This window comes from Rutidosis leptorrhynchoides, chromosome 3 (genome assembly GCF_046630445.1).
Source record: "Rutidosis leptorrhynchoides isolate AG116_Rl617_1_P2 chromosome 3, CSIRO_AGI_Rlap_v1, whole genome shotgun sequence".
Classification (NCBI taxonomy): Eukaryota; Viridiplantae; Streptophyta; class Magnoliopsida; order Asterales; family Asteraceae; genus Rutidosis; species Rutidosis leptorrhynchoides.
In genome coordinates, this window is record NC_092335.1 from 564,200,476 (window position 1) to 564,224,105 (window position 23,630).

A 23,630-nucleotide genomic window follows, 5' to 3' on the forward strand; every position below is an offset into this window, starting at 1 on the left:
CATTATTCTCACCAATCATATATTTTCTTTCTTAGTTCATACATCCAAAAGATTGTGAAAATGCTTAATCCCGTTCTAATCCTTGATATTTTTCTAATTATCATTTATGCCATCCTTCCTTTTAATCTTCCACCAGAAAAAATCTGTTTACTTCTACTAAAATCTTGAGGTGATACTATTCTTAATTATGCAGTGTCTTTATATTGCTATTCGTATTAATATCCACGGTTTGTAATCTCCGTGTTATTATTGGGCTTTATATTTTCTCTTATATTTTGGAGCTCTTTATCTTTTTATTATCTTCTCGATCTCTAGTAAAGCGAGTAACGGTCCAGAATTCGTAAGTATGGAGTTTCGAATGAACTTAATGTTCTAACAAGAAAGAACGTAATCGCATGATTTGATTTGTCAACTTACCTGAATCACTGAGAATAGAACTATTAAGAATATACATTCTTGATATGTTCAGAAGTTAAGCAGAATGAAAGAGTTATGTAACATGGCACATGATGACGTTATGGTATGTGAATCATCACATCCCATTAGAAACTCAGCATGACTTACTGTAATATAATCACGTTGATCAAGTGTCCTTATATTATACTAATTCATGCATCAATTTCTTTACATTTCTCCAGAATTCATTCATAAATTAAATTTAGATTTTACAGACGTTTCCAATATAATGAAACACAGGAAGCACGAAGAGGTATATAATTTTGGACGAGAATATTTATGAAAATATCCTCAGAAATATCGAAGATATTTATGATGATATTTTAGAATTTCCAAGTTCGAAGGTTGATGAAGAAAAATTTTCCGCAAGATTTTAACATGACTTCGGAGCAAGATATTCTCTAAAGATTTCAACAGATCCAGAATTTTCTGGATTATTTGAATATAGAGTATGGTCCTTGTATTTGTCCTTGGTCTCCTTCGTGGTTAGCTCAATCCATTTTCCAGTTCCAACTTTTCTGAGCTTTTCCAACGTATCCTTCTTTATCATTAAACTTTTGACTGTTAAGGTCGTTTACAGTTTTTGCTGCTTCATCAGCATTTTCAAATTTTGGGGTATTGATTTATAGACTGGGTGCTTTTCAGAATTTCAGAATTGAAGATCATAATTCTAAGAGATAAATGTTATATGTGTACACATAACTGTTGATGTAGACACACTGCGAGATTTCAAAATACTGATTACTAATTCTTGGTAATTGGTATAGCAATTCTCGTTATAAGATGCAGATAGGGTTTCGATAAATATAATGATTTTTCGAAAAATCAAAGATCAACAAAGTTGTTGGTAAGTTTATTGCTAATGTGGCGGGATATAAAAGGTTTCCTGGTAATGATCACGAAAGGTAAACTTATATATCAAGGTTATAATACGGATGTTTCGAACGAAAAGTCGAAGTTGACTTGCTGGAGCTGTGACAAAATTTGCTACCTTGAAAAGGGATTGTAAAGTTATTTTGGGTAATAATAACGCTAAAGGAATTATCACAGCTACGTGTTAAACGTTTACTCAGTTTCCGAGAGTTTTCAGGTGCATAACTATATGTATCAATCTTTTCTTCCGTAGATGAAGTGCGGTTGGTTCATCCTCTTGATTGAGGTGTTTTCAAGAATCATGAAATTTGAGCGCAATTTATAATTGTCAAGATACAAATGAGGTTTAAGATAAGATCAATTGGCAAACTTGAAGAAATGTTTAGTTTCATATGTTATAATCAATATTTTAATTCATTTTAATTGTCCAATGTTATTAGTCTACAGTCGATAGTCCACAGTTAGTAATTCAATAATTCATATATAGTTTATAATATTCGAATTAATTAATACGTATCGTGACCCATGTACATGTCTCAGACTCGACCACAACTCAAAGTATATATATTATTGTAGAATCAACCTCAACCCTGTATAGCTAACTCAAACATTACTGCATATAGAGTGTCTATGGTTATTCTAAATAATATATATAGATGCGTCGATATGATATGTCAAAACCTTGTATACGTGTCCCGATATTTAAAGTGCGTAAAATAAAAATGATTAAATTAAATGACGATAAATAAAATTGCGAGAATATAAATTGCGATAATTAAATTACGATAAATAAAATGTAATCAGTTAGCTAGGAACAGTTAGCGTGGATTCTTAACAAATTTTTTCTCATAGTTAATTTGTTTGTTTCTAACAAATTTTATTTTGTCCAATGTTTTCTTCTTTATGCCACTTGTTGGATTCTGATAGGTCAAAATCCAAATATAAAATTAAATGAAATTAGTTATTCTGCGGTGAACGGATACGTATATCTATGGATGTAAGTAGGATAGTAAATGAGTGTTGAATCAAATTGGAAGAATGTACAGTGTAACTTATTAATGTAAAATTTAAATATTCCTCGGGTATTACCTACCCGTTAAAATATTTTAACCATAATCAGTTTGTACAAAAGAATTTTTAATTACAATCTTTATGAAAACATATATACATATATATTTTCTTCAGATGTAATCATGGATTTAATGAGTCAATATGATATTAGACTCATTTGATTTACCGTTAGAACAAGAATATATAATCTCTAAAACATTAAAAATTACATAATCGCCATGTTGAACGAAGATAAATGATGTAGAACGTCATGTAGAACGATGATTATATTCAAGGTACAGAATGAGATGTTGAGGCATGTGATCTTGAATACTTGGGTTGTTGTGGTACCGGTGTTGATGTTGGTGGTATTGTTGGTACCATTGATGTTGTTGAAGCTGGTACGTTTTGCACCATATTTTCCAAATTGATTACTCGAGCGCGAAGTTCGTTGACTTCTTCTATTATTCTGGGATGATTGTCAGTCAGAACGAGTGGATGAATAAGGTTTAGAATTTTAGATAGAATATAATCGTGGCGAGATATTCGGGAAATGAGGGTGAAAATGGTGTTTCGGACTAGTTCGCCGGTAAGTGCTTTGGGTTCTTCATCAAGAGGAGAATGTGGTGGATGGAAAGGGTCGCCTTCTTTGCGTTTCCATTGTTTAAGTCTGTAGTGACCCGAACTTTTCCATGTTTATATATATTAAATTAAATTGTTATTTACATGATTAAGTGTTTCCAACATGTTAAGCAATCAAACTTGTTAAGACTTGATTAATTGAAATAGTTTCATATAGACAATTGACCACCCAAGTTGACCGGTGATTCACGAACGTTAAAACTTGTAAAAACTATATGATGACATATATATGGATATATATATAGTTAACATGATATTATGATAAGTAAACATATCATTAAGTATATTAACAATGAACTACATATGTAAAAGCAAGACTACTAACTTAATGATTTTGAAACGAGACATATATGTAACGATTATCATTGTAACAACATTTAATGTATATATATATATATCATATTAAGAGATATTCATACATCATATTATCATGATAATATAATAATTTAAAATCTCATTTGATATTATAAACATTGGGTTAACAACATTTAACAAGATCGTTAACCTAAAGGTTTCAAAACAACACTTACATGTAACGACTAACGATGACTTAACGACTCAGTTAAAATGTATATACATGTAGTGTTTTAATATGTATTCATACACTTTTGAAAGACTTCAAGAAACTTATCAAAATACTTCTACTTAATAAAAATGCTTACAATTACATCCTCGTTCAGTTTCATCAACAATTCTACTCGTATGCACCCGTATTCGTACTCGTACAATACACAGCTTTTAGATGTATGTACTATTGGTATATACACTCCAATGATCATCTCTTAGCAGCCCATGTGAGTCACCTAACACATGTGGGAACCATCATTTGGCAACTAGCTTGAAATATCTCATAAAATTACAAAAATATGAGTAATCATTCATGACTTATTTACATGAAAACAAAATTACATATCCTTTATATCTAATCCATACACCAACGACCAAAAACACCTACAAACACTTTAATTCTTCAATTTTCTTCATCTAATTGATCTCTCTCAAGTTCTATCTTCAAGTTCTAAGTGTTCTTCATAAATTCTACAAGTTCTAGTTTCATAAAATCAAGAATACTTCCAAGTTTGCTAGCTTACTTCCAATCTTGTAGAGTGATCATCCAACCTCAAGAAATCTTTCTTATTTACAGTAAGATATCTTTCTAATACAAGGTAATACTCATATTCAAACTTTGATTCAATTTATATAACTATAACAATCTTATTTCGAGTGAAAATCTTACTTGAACTATTTTCGTGTCATGATTCTGCTTCAAGAACTTTCAAGCCATCCAAGGATCCTTTGAAGCTAGATCCATTTTTCTCATTTCCAGTAGCTTTATCTAGAAAACTTAAGGTAGTAATGATGTTCATAACATCATTCGATTCATACATATAAAGCTATCTTATTCGAAGGTTTAAACTTGTAATCACTAGAACATAATTTAGTTAATTCTAAACTTGTTCGCAAACAAAAGTTAATCCTTCTAACTTTACTTTTAAAATCAACTAAACACATGTTCTATATCTATATGATATGCTAACTTAATGATTTAAGACCTGGAAACACGAAAAACACCGTAAAACCGGATTTACGCCGTCGTAGTAACATCGCGGGCTGTTTTGGGTTAGTTAATTAAAAACTATGATAAACTTTGATTTAAAAGTTGTTCTTCTGGGAAAATGATTTTTCTTATATAATACTAAAATCCCATAAGTTACGGAGGAATCTACGGAAGCTGTCAGGCAAAGGTAACAATAACAGATACGCTAAGATATGAATTTATCTATACACTGTCTATGCAATAGAGGCAGTAAGACGTGTCTAGACTTTAAGGATGATAAGCAAATAATTTTCGACATTAAATGATAAGAAAAACTTTTGACATGCAGACACGGTCGAAGACCAGACCCACTAATGCATCTAAACAACTATCAGTTAGACACACTAATGCAAGACCTGGTTCGCTAAAACCACCGCTCTGATACCAACTGAAATGCCCCGTCCTAATCCATCCAGATGTGATGACCCGGAAATTTCCGACCAAATTCAAACTTAATCCTATTATGATATTGGCACGATAAGCAAAGTCTGATAAACTGAGTCTCAAAATTTTTGAACTGTTTTCATATAATCATTTACCCTTAGACTAGTTCCGACGATTCACGAATAACTATTTGTATATAGATACATATATATTTAAAAATGTATATATGTATATTTTAATATAATTTGAAATATTATATTATGTTGTTATTAGAATTAATATTTGTAAAAATAAAATAATATAAGATATAATAAAATTTATTATTTAAAATAAATCTATATTTGTATATATATATATATATATATATATATATATATATATATATATATATATATGTATGTATGTATATGTATATAAAGTGTATTGAATATATATATATATATATATATATATATATATATATATATATATATATATATATATATATATTAATTTTAAACTCATTTAGTAAACGATAGTAGCACTCGTTCATCATTAGATGGTCGTATAAGCAAGTTAAATTTAAACTTATATGATTTTAAAATAAACGGTGATCCGAAAATGAGTTTTATAAATTTTAGGCTTATTAATAATATATTTAGAAGTTGTTTGTCAAATTTTAAAACTTTTTATATTTTACTTGGGGTTGGGAGTGAATAATTAATGTAATTTTTATTTAACAGTTAATGACTAAATTTTATACCATAAAGACCTAAATAAATAAAGATACTTAATTTAAAAATTTAGGATTTTTCCGAAGCCTTTTATCCGCCACTAATTAACAACGTGTACTCAACTGTCGGTAGATTCAGACAATTTAAATTCACATGCTTGATTACTGTATTGTTTCACTATTCTCTCTTTGACTCCATTCACTAAACCACTTATATATTATACATATATGTACATAATTGCAGCCATGTCATGTTTATCATCCTTCCTCAATAGTTTACTAACGTGAGAATCATTGTTAAAAAACCCCGATACTTATTGAAATCCAACATGATCATGTCACTCTACCAACCGAGTTCTATCTACTTAATCCCTTCTTTCTTATTGTTCTTCTCCATGAATTCACCATTCACGGCTACACCACACTTCACCACTCATGAACACCTTCCACACAACCACCACTAAAACCGCTACCCTCTCTCTTTATCTCTCCCTCTCTTGATCGTGAAACCATCCAACACCGACAACCACGCCCGTGAGCCACCCTTAAACCGCAAGGTCCATCTCACTATCTCTCTCTTCTCTCTCTTTCTTCTATATTTTTTTTCCTCATCATAACCGCCTGCTACGCTACCTTTATTTCTGTTTATGACGATTAACAACGAAATCAAACACACCTTCATTGCGGTTGCACTACCAATTTACAAACCACCATCAACAAATTACTTTTGTTTTCCTGTACAATCTAAATCCCACTTAATACTCGTTAATACCTTTAATACGTGTATTGTTCACTATTTGTTTCAATTAAACCCAAACCCTTTTCTTTATTTCTGCCTACTCAGCTGCTGCATATGAGAACACCACCCAAACAACCATAACAATTACTGCTAACTGCTCGTCTCTTATTTTGTTTTCATTTCTGTTGTTAACGGATACAACCACCAACAAAGATCGTTTAGTTGTTTGCTATTACCATGGGATTTCACGATAATCGACTTGTTATTGATGTTGCAACTTCGATGGTTACTGATGCACTGTATTTATTTTTGTTTCAGCCCGTTACCTTAAAAACCACCATAAAGTACATATTAAAACACAGTTGCTATTGGTTTCTTTTTGCTACTTTTCCTGCTCGAATAAACCACACCTTTCTATTTATTTTCGTTCATATTATAACATTGATGATAAAGTGAGTGATAGTTGCTCTTTACAAATATAAAGGGTGAATGGAGGGGTCATGATGGAGACGTGCACTTGAAATTTTAAACCACGCATAAAGCTTCTTGAATTAGGACGTAACATATGATGATAGTATTAATAATTAAGATAATGATTATGAATATTTGTCATAACCCGTCCTTAACCGTAAGAACGTGTTAGATAACGTATGATTTCATTGCGAGGTATTGACCTCTATATGCGACATTTTTAAAAGAAAAACTGCATATATTATACATTACAAACCATGATTCTTATTTTTGATACAAGCTTTGGACAAAATAAGATGATTATCGTTTAGCGATAATCTTCGACTTACAAACTTTACAAATGATGATAACAACACGATTTCTAGCATATTTTACAACACAAGTTCTTGGATATGCAGTCTTATTTTTAACACAAATATGCGTACGCAAGATCCTGCTCAAATTCAACATAATGCAGCGGAAACTTCTAATTATCACCTGAGAATAAACATGTTTAAAATGTCAACATAAAGTTGGTGAGATATAGGTTTAGTGCCGGCAGCAATATATATATAGACCACAAGATTTCGTATATAAACAGTTTAATAAAAATATTCTAAGTGGTTGAGCACTTGGTAACCATACTTAACAATTAATCACGTCGCATATTCCCTTTAATATGAAATCTTACTACACTGTACCAAGTGTAGTCACGAAACGAAGTACTGTGCAACCGTTGAATACTGGTCGTCCAGTCCGGTTGGGGTTGTCAAGCCCGATAGATCTATCAACAGGATTCGCGTTTACAATACCGCTGTAAATATTAGTTACCAAGCTACAGGGAAGTATGCCAGTGGTACAACTCAACGTAGAATATATTTTTCAGTTACTTATGTCCATAACGTAAAACATAAAATACATGTATTCTCATCCCGAAATATTTAGAGTTTAAAAGTGGGACTATATACTCACTTTCGTCTTGAAGATATATATATTTTGACTTGGTCTCCCGGTTGATATCACGAACCTATCCATATATAATATATCAATACCTTTTCTTTTTAAACAACGTCACATATATATACTTGTTATACTTTTAATACTTTTTATAATTCCTTAGTCCGTAGTTAGCAGTTCGTTGTTAGTAATTCAATTTTAATGGTTCATATTTAGATGTTTAATAAACCCCCAACGAAATAAATAAAACCCCCAACGTATATGTATTGGTCGAGATTAATCTTGACCCACGGTACCGATGTTGTCAAATGACGTGTTGCGTACATAAAGTACCGGTGTTGTCAAATGACGTGTTGCGTACAAACATGGGATCTTATGATTAATCTTCTCATGTTGTTTACGGGTGATCCTGAACCATATAAAATTGAATTATGAGTACATATATATAAAATATCATGTTATCTTAAAAAGATGTGATTTATTTTAATTTTCTCCAATTAATCCCGAAGTTAAACTAGTCTTGGATAGCCAATTTTGTTTCGGTCATAGTTTCTTCGTTACAACTCCGTTCTCGTTGATTCAACTTGCCATCTCCTTGGATCGAGTTCCTCTTTAAGACTATGAACTGTAAATATCTTAGTTTGTATTCAAAATCACACGGCATAGGTGAAACTTTAGTGAAACTTATGAAGTTAAACCTTTTCCTTTATGTAGGCAACCTTAAATGATTATTTTTCTAAAAATACTTATACTTTGAATTAAATCATGAAATTTTTATGTGTTACCATATTCATAGTAAAAATCATTTTTCCAGAACATAAACCTTCAATTCAAAGTTTAAGATGGTTTTTAATTATCCAACCCAAAACAGCCCCCGGTTACACTCCGACGTCGTAAAAACAGTTTTTAAGGTGTTCTTTGAAAAACCAAGTTATACCTTGTTAAATTAGCATATATTTAAGTTATATTACAGGTCTTGAAGTATTTTAAAAGTTAAGTTAGAAGGATCTATTTAGTTTGCAAACAAGTTTGAAAACATTCAAACTATGTTCTTGTTGTTAAAATTGTATACCACAAAATATGATAGCTATATATATATGAATCGAATAAGGTTATGAACATAGATACTACCTCAAGTTCCTTGGACAAGGTTTCTGTAAAAGAGGAGTAAGAACCTAGAACCAAAAGGGTGATGGAATTGGATGAAAGATTGGAAGTAAGTTTGTGTTCTTGGAAGGATTTCTTGAAGTGTTTTTGTAAGGTTTTCTTATGAGATTTATGTGTTGCTTTTGAAGCTAAATGATGGAGAAAATGCTTGGAGATGATCAAGTATGAAGTTAAGAGTATTTTTAGAGAGAAATGGAAGTGTAAGTATGAGAAAATGGGGTGAAGAAATGGTGTGCATGCATAAAAACATTTTTAGGTTATAAAGGAAAAAAAACGATACCTAACTTTGTTTTCTTGCTAAATAATTCATGCTACTTGACAAATGGTTGGTTCCACATGTTTCTTAATCATTTAAGGCTGCTAAGGAGCAGATTTTTATTGGTATATACCAATAGTAAATACATCTAGAAGCTGCGTATGATACGAGTACATATACTCTAGATATACGTATAGAAATTTTGTGAAAAATGGAATGAGGATTCAAACATAGCTATCTTTTGTGAATACACTTATATGGTTTTATGTATTTAAGTTCTTAAAAGTGATTAAATTCATTACTTATACGATATATGTATAAACATTATAGGTCATAAGTATTTAAGTCAAATAACGTTGCGTATGGTTATCGTTTTGAAAACTTAAGTTAGTAGTTTCAAAATATACATATAACTTATTGTTATTAATACAAAATGAGATATTAAAACATTCTTAGATCATGTTAAATATGTATATATACATATATATACACAAACGTATAATTATCATATGTTATATAGTTCGTGATATCATCGGTCAAACTAGACGGTCAAACGTTGTGTAAAACTCTTTTCAAAAACATAAATCTCAACAATTTGGATTGATTATCATGTTGGTAAGGTTTAATTTATGTAAATATTAATCTTACAAGTATAGAATGATCGAAAAAGTTCGGGTCATTACAGTACCTACCCGTTAAATAAATTTCGTCCCGAAATTTTAAAATTGTACCTATTTTGCGTCATCGGGAAACAAGTGTGGATACTTTTGTTTCATTTGATCCTCTCATTCCCAAGTAAACTCGGGACCCCTTCGAGCATTCCAACGAACCTTAACGATCGGTATGTTGCTCTGCTTGAGCCGTTTAACTTCACGATCCATGATTTCGATTGGTTCTTCGATGAATTGTAGTTTCTCGTCGACATGGATTTCTTCAAGAGGAATGGTGAGGTCTTCCTTTGCAAGACACTTCTTAAGGTTTGAGACGTGAAAGGTATTATGTACTCCAGCGAGTTGTTGCGGTAACTCGAGTCGATAAGCTACCGGTCCAATGCGTTCGATGATCTTGAACGGGCCTACATACCTTGGGTTTAGTTTACCCCTTTTTCCAAAACGTATTACACCTTTCCAAGGTGACACCTTTAACATAACCATGTCACCGATCTGAAACTCTAATGGTTTCCTTCGAACATCGGCGTAGCTCTTTTGGCGACTACGGGCTGTTTTCAATCTCTCCTTGATTTGTACTATCTTCTCAGTCATTTCGTGTATGATCTCGGGACCAGTTAATTGTCGATCTCCTACTTCATTCCAACAAATAGGAGATCTACACTTCCTTCCGTACAATGCTTCGAATGGCGCAGCTTTAATGCTAGCATGATAACTATTATTATACGAGAATTCTGCTAATGGTAGATATTTATCCCATCCGTTTCCAAAATCGATCACACATGCCCTGAGCATGTCTTCAAGAGTCTGAATCGTTCTTTCACTCTGCCCGTCGGTTTGCGGATGATACGCGGTACTCATATCCAAACGAGTTCCTAGGGCCTCCTGTAGTGATTGCCAGAACTTTGATGTAAATCTACTATCACGATCGGATATAATGGAAATAGGTATTCCATGCCTTGAAACAACTTCCTTTATATACAATCGTAATATTTTCTCCATTCTATCCGTTTCCTTTATAGGCAAGAAGTGTGCAGACTTGGTGAGACGATCAACAATCACCCAAATGGTGTCGTATCCCCAGGCAGTCTTTGGTAACTTCGTGATGAAATCCATGGTAATACCATCCCATTTCCATTCTGGGATTTCTGGTTGTTGAAGTAACCCTGACGGCTTCTGGTGTTCAGCCTTGACTTTGGAACAAGTTAAACATTCCCCAACATATGTTGCAACGTCTGTCTTTAAATTAGGCCACCAATAATGTGTCTTAAGATCTTGGTACATCTTTCCAACTCCAGGATGTATCGAGTATCTTGTCTTATGTGCCTCATTTAATATCAACTTCCTTAATCCACCCAACTTCGGTACCCAAATACGATTTGCAAAATATCGAATTCCATCTTCCCGCATAACGAGTTGCTTCTCATACTTCTTCATTATTTCATTTCCTATATTTTCTTTAGTAAGTGCTTCTCGTTGAACTTCTTTGATTTGTGAGTTGAGATTCATGCGAATTTTTATGTTCATCGCTCGTACTCGAATTGGTTCTCGTTCCTTTCTGCTTAAAGCATCGGCCACCACGTTCGCCTTCCCGGGATGATAACGAATTTCACAATCATAGTCGTTTATTAACTCGACCCACCTACGTTGTCTCATGTTCAGCTGTTTCTGATCAAAAATATGTTGAAGGCTTTTATGATCAGTAAACACAGTGCATTTAACCCCATACAAGTAGTGTCTCCATATCTTCAATGCAAACACGACTGCTCCCAGTTCTAGATCATGCGTCGTATAATTCTGCTCGTGAATCTTCAATTGTCGGGATGCGTATGCAATAACTTTCTTTCGTTGCATAAGAACGCAACCAAAACCTTGTCGCGAAGCGTCACAATATATTTCAAAATCATCGTTCCCTTCTGGTAACGATAAAATAGGCGCCGTAGTTAACTTCTTCTTTAGTAATTGAAATGCACTCTCCTGCTCAGAAGTCCATTCATATTTCTTCCCTTTTTGCGTTAACGCTGTCAACGGCTTAGCTATTCGGGAAAAATCTTGAATAAACCTTCTATAATAACCGGCTAAACCCAAAAATTGGCGTATCTGCGTTGGTGTCTTAGGAGTCTCCCATTTTTCAATGGCTTCAATTTTTGCTGGATCAACCTGAATTCCTTTGCTACTAACAACGTGGCCAAGAAATTGCACTTCTTTCAACCAGAAAGCACATTTAGAAAATTTAGCATATAGCTGTTCTTTTCTCAACAACTCTAATATCAACCTTAAATGCTGCTCATGCTCTTGCTCACTCTTGGAATAGATAAGAATATCATCAATGAAAACGATAACAAACTTATCTAAATATGGACTACAAACTCGATTCATGAGGTCCATGAATACAGCTGGCGCATTTGTCAACCCAAACGGCATGACCAAAAATTCGTAATGACCATAACGTGTCCGAAAAGCAGTTTTCGGAATGTCCTCTTCTTTGACACGTAATTGATGATAGCCCGACCTTAAGTCAATTTTTGAGTACACACATGATCCTTGGAGTTGATCAAATAAGTCGTCAATTCTCGGTAGTGGATACCGATTCTTGATAGTTAACTTATTTAATTCACGATAATCTATACACATCCTAAAAGATCCATCTTTCTTTTTAACAAATAGAATCGGAGCTCCCCACGGTGAAGTACTTGGTCGTATGAATCCATGATCCAGTAATTCTTTTAACTGACTCTGAAGTTCTTTTAACTCGGACGATGCAAGTCTATATGGAGCACGAGCCACTGGTGCAGCTCCTGGTACTAAATCTATTTGAAATTCTACAGATCTAAATGGAGGTAATCCCGGCAACTTTTCCGGAAAGACTTCAGGAAAATCTCTTGCCACAGGCACGTCATTGATGCTCTTCACTTTTTCCTTTGTTTCGACTTTATTAACATGTGCTAAGATAGCATAGCACCCTTTCTTCAAGCACTTTTGAGCTTTCAAATAACTAATGAGTTTTAGCTTTGAGTTACCCTTCTCTCCATAAATCATTACTGGCGTTTTATCCTTACGAGGAATGCGAATTGCCTTCTTGGTGCACACAACTTCAGCTCCTATTTTGGACATCCAGTCCATGCCGACTATTACATCAAAATTTCCTAATTCTACGGGTATCAAGTCAATTTTAAACGTTTCTCCGGCTAAATTTATTTTACAATCACGGCAAATTTTATCGGCTTTAATTAGTTTACCATTAGCTAACTCAATCATGTACTTAGCATCGAGAGGTAATGATGAACAATTCAATTTAGCGTGAAAGTCTCTACACACGTAACTTCTATCAGCACCAGTATCAAATATAATAGATGCGGATAAGTTATTAATGGTAAACGTACCCGTAACAAGCTCCGGGTCTTCACATGCCTCTCTAGCATTAATAACAAATGCTCTTCCACGTGCAGGTCCGATATTCTTCTCTGGATTCGGGCACTGGCTCTTATAGTGACCTTGTTTTCCACACCCAAAACAAGTAATGGTAGCCAAAGCAGTTCTATTTGCATTGGTGGCAGGAGTCTTGGTACCATTTGTATTTGTAACGAGAGCCCTACAATCTTCAGCAAGATGACCCTTTCGATTACATTTGTTGCATACCACATTACAGTAACTAGAGTGATGTTTGTGGCATCGGTTGCATAAAGGATTTTGTCCTTTATAACCAAAGCTTAAACCACTACCCGTACCTTGCGTGTTTTCTTGTTTCTTAAAAGATTGTTGTTGGTTACCTCGATCATAATTTCCATTCCACTTTCTTTTGTTACCTGATACCTTCACATCAGTATTGGATACTTTCTTATCCATGATGACCTGATCCATTAGCTCGTTTGCCATGGTTATAGCTTCATGAATTGTCTTAGGTTTCGATGCTGTAACATTTGCCTTGACCTTTTTGGGCAAACCATCTTTGTACATTTCAATCTTCCGTTCTTCGGTTGGAACCAATTCAGGACATAGCAAAACTAATTCCATGAATCGCTGATTGTAGTTGGTGATTTCAGTACCAATAACCTTCAGACTTCGTAACTCATCTTCCAACTTCCTAACCTCGTTCCTTGGACAATATTCGTTGATTAACATTGTTTTGAATTCTTCCCACGGAGTATCATAAGCTACATCTCCTCCTACAGCCTTCACATAATTTTTCCACCACGTGAGTGCACTATCTTGTAAAGTGCACGATGCGTATTTGGTCATGTCCTTTTCAACACAACCACTGATTTTGAACACAGTTTCCATCTTTTCTATCCACCGGGTTAAACCGATCGGTCCTTCTGTTCCACTGAATGATGAGGGCTTGCAAGCTTGAAAAGTTTTGTAAGTGCACCCCACACGAGGATTTGGGTTAACTGCAGCACCTCTTGCAGCCTCGACCCATAACATTCTGTCGTTCACTCGCTGATTGATGAGTTCCTGGATTTCTTGTTCCGTCATTCGGTTCAATCGCGCCATATTCTTCTATAAGAATGAAAAGAAAATAATTATTCACATGGAATATTATAGATGTAGTGTATATTTACAGTACATTATAGCTTATTAATAATATGAACCAGGTATTATTATAAAAGCCTTTTCTTCTTATTAGCGTTTTATAATTATATCTAGGGTAGTACCTACCCGTTAATGTCCATACTTAATAGCTTAGTACAGAATCAATTACTACCATCTAAATAATACTTAACCATGGAAAATTATTGCATTTCACACTTCACTATTTTACATATGCTTATCTTACATCGAACATTAAGCAAACCACACTAATAATATTATACAAAACATTATATGATCCCATGGTTTAATACGGCAGCGCATCGTTTGGTCTATTTTCTAGGACGTTTAGGTTCAAAGAATCGCTTAACGCTTATCCTGGCTGTCTGCCTATATTTTGGCTGTGGGACTGAAGAACTGGATGCCGGGATAGAACGAATAGGAATAGCGGGAATAGGGGTGGTAGTGTCTAGTGGAGTTGGTGCCACATCATCCTTATTAAACTCAGGATTTGAATTTTCTAATTCATTAGCCTTTTGTTTCTTTCCTAGTTCGAACTCTTCTTTTGTAATTTCCTGTATTTCTTCCTCGGGTTCACTTTCCTCCTCGGGTTCACTTTCCTCCTCGGGTTCACTTTCCTCCTCGGGTTCACTTTCCTCCTCGGGTTCACTTTCCTCCTCGGGTTCACTTTCCGGGTTCTCTATAGTCGGTTCATCCGGAATTTGTGAGTCTTCCCCAAAGATATTATTTTCGTCATCGGATAGGTTAATGACTGGAACACCATCTGAAGATTCTGGTTCGGAGTCGCTGAATGTGATAACAAGTTTTGAGCCCGACATCTATCACACAACAACTAACCCATTAGTACTACATAATATTTACATATAAATTTTAACCAACAATGATAAGCAATGGTTTTTAAATCAGACCCGGTCAAAGTCCAGACTTACTAATGTATCCTAACGACTTATCAGTTAGACACACTAATGCAAACCTGGTTCGCTAAGACCACCGCTCTGATACCACATGTCATAACCCGTCCTTAACCGTAAGAACGTGTTAGATAACGTATGATTTCATTGCGAGGTATTGACCTCTATATGCGACATTTTTAAAAGAAAAACTGCATATATTATACATTACAAACCATGATTCTTATTTTTGATACAAGCTTTGGACAAAATAAGATGATTATCGTTTAGCGATAATCTTCGACTTACAAACTTTACAAATGATGATAACAACACGATTTCTAGCATATTTTACAACACAAGTTCTTGGATATGCAGTCTTATTTTTAACACAAATATGCGTACGAAAGATCCTGCTCAAATTCAACATAATGCAGCGGAAACTTCTAATTATCACCTGAGAATAAACATGTTTAAAACGTCAACATAAAGTTGGTGAGATATAGGTTTAGTGCCGGCAGCAATATATATATAGACCACAAGATTTCGTATATAAACAGTTTAATAAAAATATTCTAAGTGGTTGAGCACTTGGTAACCATACTTAACAATTAATCACGTCGCATATTCCCTTTAATATGAAATCTTACTACACTGTACCAAGTGTAGTCACGAAACGAAGTACTGTGCAACCGTTGAATACTGGTCGTCCAGTCCGGTTGGGGTTGTCAAGCCCGATAGATCTATCAACAGGATTCGCGTTTACAATACCGCTGTAAATATTAGTTACCAAGCTACAGGGAAGTATGCCAGTGGTACAACTCAACGTAGAATATATTTTTCAGTTACTTGTGTCCATAACGTAAAACATAAAATACATGTATTCTCATCCCGAAATATTTAGAGTTTAAAAGTGGGACTATATACTCACTTTCGTCTTGAAGATATATATATTTTGACTTGGTCTCCCGGTTGATATCACGAACCTATCCATATATAATATATCAATACCTTTTCTTTTTAAACAACGTCACATATATATACTTGTTATACTTTTAATACTTTTTATAATTCCTTAGTCCGTAGTTAGCAGTTCGTTGTTAGTAATTCAATTTTAATGGCTCATATTTAGATGTTTAATAAACCCCTAACGAAATAAATAAAACCCCCAACGTATATGTATTGGTCGAGATTAATCTTGACCCACGGTACCGGTGTTGTCAAATGACGTGTTGCGTACATAAAGTACCGGTGTTGTCAAATGACGTGTTGCGTACAAACATGGGATCTTATGATTAATCTTCTCGTGTTGTTTACGGGTGATCCTGAATCATATAAAATTGAATTATGAGTACATATATATAAAATATCATGTTATCTTAAAAAGATGTGATTTATTATAATTTTCTCCAATTAATCCCGAAGTTAAACTAGTCTTGGATAGCCAATTTTGTTTCGGTCATAGTTTCTTCGTTACAACTCCGTTTTCGTTGATTCAACTTGCCATCTCCTTGGATCGAGTTCCTTTTTAAGACTATGAACTGTAAATATCTTAGTTTGTATTCAAAATCACACGGCATAGGTGAAACTTTAGTGAAACTTATGAAGTTAAACCTTTTCCTTTATGTAGGCAACCTTAAATGATTATTTTTCTAAAAATACTTATACTTTGAATTAAATCATGAAATTTTTATGTGTTACCATATTCATAGTAAAAATCATTTTTCCAGAACATAAACCTTCAATTCAAAGTTTAAGATGGTTTTTAATTATCCAATCCAAAACAGCCCCCGGTTACACTCCGACTTCGTAAAAACAGTTTTTAAGGTGTTCTTTGAAAAACCAAGTTATACCTTGTTAAATTAGCATATATTTAAGTTATATTACAGGTCTTGAAGTATTTTAAAAAGTTAAGTTAGAAGGATCTATTTAGTTTGCAAACAAGTTTGAAAACATTCAAACTATGTTCTTGTTGTTAAAATTGTATACCACAAAATATGATAGCTATATATATATGAATCGAATAAGGTTATGAACATAGATACTAACTCAAGTTCCTTGGACAAGGTTTCTGTAAAAGAGGAGTAAGAACCTAGAACCAAAAGGGTGATGGAATTGGATGAAAGATTGGAAGTAAGTTTGTGTTCTTGGAAGGATTTCTTGAAGTGTTTTTGTAAGGTTTTCTTATGAGATTTAAGTGTTGCTTTTGAAGCTAAATGATGGAGAAAATGCTTGGAGATGATCAAGTATGAAGTTAAGAGTATTTTGAGAGAGAAATGGAAGTGTAAGTATGAGAAAATGGGGTGAAGAAATGGTGTGCATGCATAAAAACGTTTTTAGGTTATAAAGGAAAAAAAAAGATACCTAACTTTGTTTTCTTGCTAAATAATTCATGCTACTTGACAAATGGTTGGTTCCACATGTTTCTTAATCATTTAAGGCTGCTAAGGAGCAGATTTTTATTGGTATATACCAATAGTAAATACATCTAGAAGCTGCGTATGATACGAGTACATATACTCTAGATATACGTATAGAAATTTTGTGAAAAATGGAATGAGGATTCAAACATAGCTATATTTTGTGAATACACTTATATGGTTTTATGTATTTAAGTTCTTAAAAGTGATTAAATTCATTACTTATACGATATATGTATAAACATTATAGGTCATAAGTATTTAAGTCAAATAACGTTGCGTATGGTTATCGTTTTGAAAACTTAAGTTAGTAGTTTCAAAATATACATATAACTTATTGTTATTAATACAAAATGAGATATTAAAACATTCTTAGATCATGTTAAATATGTATATATACATATATATACACAAACGTATAATTATCATATGTTATATAGTTCGTGATATCATAGGTCAAACTAGACGGTCAAACGTTGTGTAAAACTCTTTTCAAAAACATAACTCTCAACAATTTGGATTGCTTATCATGTTGGTAAGGTTTAATTTATGTAAATATTAATCTTACAAGTATAGAATGATCGAAAAAGTGCGGGTCATTACAATATTGATAGATGATGTTATATGCATGGTACCGTGAACGATTATGTTGATGAGGTAAAGATAATAATATAAGGAATACGGCGTAATTTTTTTTGTTCCTGTCGATTCATATTATCAATACCCCAAATGGTATTTGCTGCTAAAAACGTTTGAATGAGGAGGGTAGTTGATAATTAGCGTTGATGATGATATTGATAAATTTATGAGGAACCGAATGATTAAGATTATGATTTTGATGATGGTTGTGATGATAATTAGGATAAATGAGATGCTGATAAAAGGGGTTTTAGGTTTATGAAGATGAAACAGAAAGATATGGGTTAATTAAATTTAGGAATGGAGTATAACAGAAAAATAGAATAGCTCAAATGGTTAGACGTTTTTGTGTTTAACGAGAGGATGGGGGTTCGAAACCAGGCTGGAGCGTATTACTATTTTTTTTTTTTAAAGAAGAAGTAAGCAGGAGATGTAGTTTATAAGGATTTGGAAAAGCAAGTAATCAAAAACGTAAAGATAGAAGCATGGTCAAAGGTGTTATGTTTAAGCGAGAGGTCGCGGGTTCGAGCCCGGGCAGTTGCGTTTCTTTTTAAATGCTTAGTTCTTCAAAGGTTGTATTCTATAATTATTTTTTATTGTTATTATTATTATTATTATTATTATTATTATTATTATTATTATTATTATTATTATTATTATTATTATTATTATTATTATTATTATGGTTATTTTTAGAACACTTATTATTACAAATACAAGTATTACTATAAAGTCTATCATTTATTATTATTATAATTATAATTATGATTAGGATTATTGTTATCATTATTATTGTGAAAATAATACAAGTTATTATTATTAGTATCACTTTAGAAACATTAGTATTATTATTATTATTAAACATAAGTATCATTGTTAGCAATATCATTATTAATAAAGCTATTATTATTATTATTATTATTATTAGTAGATTATTATTATCAGGAGTATCATTTTTAGCAAATAAATATTTGGTACATAAAATATACATACTATACATACTATAATTATATTAATATTTTACATAATTATATATATCAAACCTATTAATATTATTTATATAAATACTTACATATAACAAACTATTGATTTTTAAACATAACACTAAACAATTATATATATAAATATGGATATAGTAATATAACTATTTAAATATTAAACATTTTGAATAAATACACAAATTAAATATATATTATATATAAATTAAGATATAATAAATAAATTTGTTCAGTTACGATTATATGTTTTAATATAGATATACAAATGATATAGGTTCGTGAATCCGAGGCCAACCCTGCATTGTTCATTATCTTCATATGTATTTTTACTACAAAATACATTATTGTGAGTTTCATTTGTTCCCTTTTTAAATTTTTTGCAATATATATTTTTGGGACTGAGAATACATGCGCTATTTTTATAACTGTTTTATGAAATAGACACAATTAATTGAAACTACATTATATGGTTGAATGGATCAAAGCTGAATATGCCCCTTTTTAGCTTGGTAGCCTAAGAATTTGGGAACAGACCCCCAAATTGACGCGAATCCTAAAGATAGATCTATCGGGCCCAACAAGCCCCATTCTGAAATTTGGAATGCTTTAGTACTTCGAAATTATCATGTCCGATGGGTGTCTCGGAATGATGGGGATATTCTATATGCATCTTGTTAATGTCGGTTACCAGGTGTTCAATCCATATGAATGATTTTTTATGCAGATTGCATGTTATTGAAAAATGGAAATATGAAATCTTGTGGTCTATTAAAATTATGGAAATGGTTGATTATGATAAACTAATGAACTCACCAACCTTTTGGTTGACACTTGAAAGCATGTTTATTCTCAGGTATGAAAAAAATCTTCCGCTGTGCATTTACTCATTTTAGAGATATTACATGGAGTCATCCATGACATATTTCAAAAGACGTTGCATTCGAGTCGTTGAGTTTATCAAGATTATTACTAAGTCAATTATAGTTGGATATATTATGAAATGGTATGCATGCCATCAATTTTCGATGTAAAGAAAGTTTGTCTTTTAAAAACGAATGCAATGTTTGTAAAATGTAGCATATAAAGGTCAAATACCTCGCGATGTAATCATATGTTATTGTATTCGCCCTTATGGATTAGGATGGGTCGCTTCATGTGGTATCAGAGCGGTGGTCTTAGCGAACCAGGTCTTGCATTAGTGTGTCTAACTGATAGTTGTTTCGATGCATTAGTGAGTCTGGACTTCGACCGTGTCTGCATGTCAAAAGTTTTGCTCATCATTTTTGTCAAAAATCATCTGCTTATCATCCTTAGGAAATTACCTGCTCATTATTCTTAGTCTAGACACGTTTTACTGCATTGACTGCATGAATAGTGTATAAACAAAATTCATATCTTAGCGTATCTGTTATTGTTACCTTTGCCTGACAGCTTCCGTAGATTCCTCCGTAACTTATGAGATTTTAGTATTATATATGCATATGTAAATTATGTATTGCAGGGTACTAATCTACATCCTATAATCTATTTCCTATCGAAAATCCTTCATCTGATCGTACGAGATGAATCCCTCAACCAGTTCGAATTCCTCGAATTCCGATAACTATTCCGATATGGATTTTCACTCGAGCTCCGAAAGCAGTGTAGCCGGAATGGATCAACCGATTAGCCATCATCTATTCTGGATGAATTGGGGCTGGGTTCATAGCCTCCTCAATCATTGGAGACAAGAAGAAGGTGGTCCTTTTCATCCACCACATTTCCCTCTTGGCGAAGAACCTGAAGCACTTACCGGCGAACCTGTCCGAAACACCATCTTCTCTCTCATTTCCAGGGTATCTCGACACGATTATATACTATACCAAATTCTAGATCATATTTATCCACTAGTCCGAACCGACAATCACCCCGGTGTAATAGAAGAAGTCAACGAGATTCGCGCTCGGGTAGTGGCTTTGGAAAATATGGTGTAAAGGTTCCAAACACCAGCAGCATAACCAGTACCACCATCACCAACGCTAATAGTACCATTACCACCACCAACAACAACCGCATCGCAAACCTCAACTTCACAATCTATCACACGAACATCAACGTCATATGCACCATAGATACCAAGGAGTACCAACAACAATGAACGATGAAGTATTAATTCATAACTTCATTGAAGAAATATTTTGCGAAGAATATGTGGTTTCTAAATGTTTTAGAAATTATTTATTCCAACTCAAACCGAAAATCAAATGTGTTTAATATCATATTGACTCATTAAATCCATAATTACATCTGAAGAAAATATATATGTATATATATTTTCATAAAGATTGTAATTAAAAATTCTTTCGTACAAACTGTTAATGGTGAAAATATTTTAACGAATAGGTAATACCCGAGGAATACTTAGATTTCACATTAATAAGTTATACTGTACATTCTTCAAATCTGATTCAACGGTCATTTACTATCCTACTTACATCTACAGAAATACGTATCTGTTCACCGCAGAATAACTAGTTTCATTCAATTTCATATTTGGATTTTGACTTATTAGAATCCAACAAGTGGCATAATGAAGAAAACATTTGACAAAATAAAATTTGTTAGAATCAAACAAATTAACTATGAGAAATTTTGTTAAGAATCCACGCTAACAAAATCCTAGCTAACTGTTCCTAGCTAATTGTTAATTCCGTATTACCTTTTATTTATCACAATTTATTTATCGCATTTTATTTATTGCAACTTTATTTATCGTCATTTAATTTCTGTTATTTATTTTATGCACTTTAAATATCGGGACACGTATACAAGGTTTTGACATATCATATTGACGCATCTATATATATTATTTAGAATAACCATAGACACTCTATATGCAGTAATGTTTGAGTTAGCTATACAGGGTTGAGGTTGATTCTACAATAATATATATACTTTGAGTTGTGATCGAGTCTGAGACATGTACACAGGTCACGATACGTATTAATTAATTCGAATATTATATATTAAACTATATATGAATTATTGGATAGTTAAGTGTGGACTATCGACTGTGGACTAATAACATTGGACAATTAAAATGAATTAAAATATTGATTATAACATATGAAACTAAATATTTCTTCAAGTTTGCCACTTGATTTCATCTTAAACCTCATTTGTATCTTGACGATTACAATCTGCGTTCAAACCTTTTATGATTCTTGAAAAACACCTCAATCGGGAGGATGAATCAACTGCATCTCATCTACGGAAGAAAAGATTTATGCATATAGTTATGCACCTGAAAACTCTCGGAAATTGAGTAAACGTTTAATGCATAGCTGTGCTAATTCCTTTAGCGTTATTATTACCGAAAATAACTTTTCAACCTCTCTCCAAATTAGCCAAATTTGTCACAGCTCCAGCAAGTCAACTTCGACTTTTCGTTCGAAACAACCTTATTATAACTTTGATATATATGTGTGCTCTTTTATTATTACCGGGGAACCTTTTATATTCCACCATATTACCATCAGCGTTTAATCATCCAAAAACACAATTCTCTTGAAATCACCTCGGATTGATAACTGAAGATTCAAATATCGTAGCATTAAATGCAGAGGAAACAGAAAAATTGTAGATGGTCTAAACGGCCAAAAGTTTAATGATAAGCAAGGGAGTGTTAGGAACGCTCGATAGAAAATTTGGTACTGATAAACAGATTGAGCAAACCATGAAGGAGACCAAGGCCAAATACCATGACCATACCATATATTCAAAGAATCCAGGTAATTTTGGATCCGATGAAATCTTCAACGAATATCTTTCTCCGTACTCATGTTAAAATCTTGCGGAAAATCTTTCTTCATCAACCATCGAACTTAGAAATTCCAAAATATCATCATAAATATCTTCGATATTTCTGAAGATATTTTCATAAATATCCTCGTCCAAAATTATTTATCTCTTCGTACTATCTATATTACATCATAAAGGAAACTACTTTAGTTTCTAAATTTCTTTAAAATTCGAGTTTGAATTATGAGTGATTTTGAAGTAGTGTTGGAAATTGATGCATGAGTTAGAATAATATAATGACACTTGATCAACGTGATTATATTACAGTAAGTCATGCTGAGTTTCTAATGGAACGTGATGATTCACAGATCATAACGTCATCATGTGCCATGTTACACGAC